This window comes from Phocoena phocoena, chromosome X, assembly GCF_963924675.1.
Source record: "Phocoena phocoena chromosome X, mPhoPho1.1, whole genome shotgun sequence".
Classification (NCBI taxonomy): Eukaryota; Metazoa; Chordata; class Mammalia; order Artiodactyla; family Phocoenidae; genus Phocoena; species Phocoena phocoena.
Window position 1 is genome coordinate 125,669,512 of NC_089240.1, and position 3,189 is coordinate 125,672,700.

Genomic DNA, 3,189 nt, shown 5'->3' on the forward strand with positions numbered 1-3,189 from the left:
AAGAAGAGCAATGACAGCGGTTGATCCTCTGGAGCAGACCTGCTCCTAGGGTGGCTTTAAAAGAGCACCTGATGGGTAAATTCTATTATTATTGCCGTTTACAAAGGAGGGCGCTGGGCTTCCCTGGTGGCGCAGTGGTTGGGAGTCTGCCTGCCGATGCAGGAGACACGGGTTCGTGCCCCGGTCCGGGAAGATCCCACATGCCGCGGAGCGGCTGGGCCCGTGAGCCATGGCCGCTGAGCCTGCGCGTCCGGAGCCTGTGCTCCGCAACGGGAGAGGCCACGACAGTGAGAGGCCCGCGTACCGCAAAAAAACAAAACAAAACAAAACAAAACAAAGGAGGGCGCTGAGGCACGGAAAGGGTCAAGTCTTTGATCCCTGTCACATGGCCAGGGAGTGGCAGAGCTGTTCAGAAGAAAAAGAATTCGTGCAAGGACCTCCTTTTCCAGCAAGATGAAATCCAAACATGCAAGTCAGGAAGGAAAGGCACGCTGCCCTCGGACCTCCATCACCTCGCAGAGCCTGGGGAAAAATGAGCGAAAACAAGCGCCGCCCAAACTGAACTGCTCCAAAAATCCCAAACTGCAGCTTTGTTTCCTTAGTCTGTTAAAATACAGGTGCCCCGGGATCCTCTGGGTGCCGATGGGATCCCTTGATGCTCAGCCAAGAGGAGCTGTGTCCCATTATTGCCTGGATGACCCACCCTGTTCATATTTTTCCACTAAAATAGTAACACAGTCGTTCTAGAATTTCTCTGTGGCAGACGTTGGCCAGGTTTGGGCCCCCACCAAGGGGATGCAGGCAGAGGAGCAGGGCTTGCCGGATAGCCTGCGAGAGCCGTCAGGGGCCTGCCTCAGCCTCTCCCTTGCCTCTCCTTCAGCGCCCTCTCCACTCCAGTTTTCATCTCAGAAAGCTGCTTCTCAGCTATTTCCCGGGAAGGACTGACTCATGATCCCAAGCTGTCTCACTCTGGAAGAATGTTGGAGTGCCCGTCGATGATCCCAGGCCATGGGCACAGCCTCTGTCCGAATGGGCCCAGCCATTCTAAATAAACAAGTAGGCCTGTTTCTGGAAACCAGACATGGAGCTCTCAGGAGAACCTCTAACTAGCCATCGAAAGGCTCATTATACCTGGGCATGGGGCACGGAGGGCTGTAGGTCATAGGATCCTTACAGCAATTGTGATGGGTGGTTTCTGAGCTCACTGGGGCCAAGCTGGTTCTCAAACCTGGAAGGGAAGATGCTTAGTACTGGGTGCTGGTGAAATTCCTCTCAAAGGCTGGGATTCTTAACTCTTTTTGTGCTATGGTTGCCCTTGGCTTTCCGGTGCAACTTATGGACCTTTGTCAAAAAGAAATAAATAAATGTTTTTAAATGCACGAAAGAAAACAATGCTATCACAAAGGATAGCAGTCAGGTCAAAATAGTATCAAAATAGCTATTAACAAAACAAATTTGTGACATTTATAGACGTCTTTCTTAACACAGTAAATAAGATCTAGCAGTAGGTCTCATAATTACTGTAACTTCAAATTGTGATGTTTGGAGATCCCTGCTACGACTGCAATGTGAAGTAAAAATATCTGTGATTTCTCTTGGCGACACAGTCACAGGTTCTGTAAATACTACTGTGGTTTGTTGCCAACATTCATAATTGAAGGAAATGCTAAATTTCTGTTAGAGGTTAATGAAAATAGAAATGTAATTTTTTTCCTCATTCGAGTTTACAGACTCGCTGGATTCTGTTCATGAGCCCTAGGTTAAGAGTCCCCTGCTAAGGCAACACTGAAACCTATTTAATAAGGTGGGATCTTTTGCCCCTGATTCCTCAGCTGAGTGAAACTGTCGACCTTACACCTTTCTCTTGTACTGCACTTTCCTCTTACTGCCAGAGCACAAGCAGGGAACTTAGATTCCAGTCCTAGCTCCCCCACTTACGAGCTGTGTGACTTTGGGTGGATTGCTGAACCTCTCTGAACATCAGTCTTCTCCTCTGCGAGACAGGGATGATGACAGGACCTATCTCCTAGCGTTGACACAAGAATTAAATGAGATAATACTTGTCAAACGTCCTGGCACTGCGTTGTTCCTTCATAAAGGTCAGCTATAATAATTATTATTATGGAAAGAATTTATCAACCAAAAGGCAGCACGTGTGGACCATTATAGCAATCTGCCTTATTCTCTGGTGATTTATCTCTTTGCTGTCTCCATGATCCCAGAATAGAACGCATAGGATACACAGACAGCGGAAGGGGCAGTGGTGCAGTGGAGTTGGTTCATACTGGCTCCCCAAAGCCAACTGTTTTCAGGGAATTTACCAGCTGGTTGATATCATGTTGGTAGCTCGAAATCAGCCACAGTAAGAATATGAGAATAGTTTCAACAGAAATCATCAAGTGCTGTGACAGAGCTCTTGTTTTTTTTTTTTTTTTTTTTTTTTTGCGGTACGCGGGCCTCTCACTGTTGTGGCCTCTCCCGTTGCGGAGCACAGGCTCAGCGGCCATGGCTCACGGGCCCAGCCGCTCCGCGGCATGTGGGATCTTCCCGGACCGGGGCACAAACCCGCGTTCCCTGCATCGGCAGGCGGACTCTCAACCACTGCGCCACCAGGGAAGCCCCCAGAGCTCTTGTTTTTCTTTGTTTTTTTTTTTTAATTTGGGTATCGTTGTCTTACAGTGTTGTGTTAGTTTCTACGTACAGCGAAGTGGAGTTCCCTGTGCTATACAGCAGGTTCTTATTAGTTATCTATTTTATACATATTAGTGTATATATGTGTGACAGAGCTTTTAATCAGAGCTATTTTTTCCCTGGAAAGCTGCTTGTTCAACATTTATCCGCACGCTACTTGGTGGGGGGCGGGCGATGGGAGGCCACTCTTATCACAGTGATGGTGGGACAACCTATACTGTGTCTGGGAAAAGCCTAAAACATCAGATGGGTTTGGGGGGAGAAAACTAAATGTTTCTTGTGGTCCAAGTTAATTTCATTTTCAGTCTATTGGTTCTTCCATCTACACAGTTTTAGATCAAGGAAAGAACAGGTTTTTCTTAACGAATGTTCTCAGTTCTTGATAATTACTTCCATTTCAGCAATTCTGTAAAAGGATCTATTCTCAGATGAGGAAAAAAGAAATCTCTGTTCTCTTTATCTGCAGAGTACAATTTTTTTCTTTCTAACTTACAATCC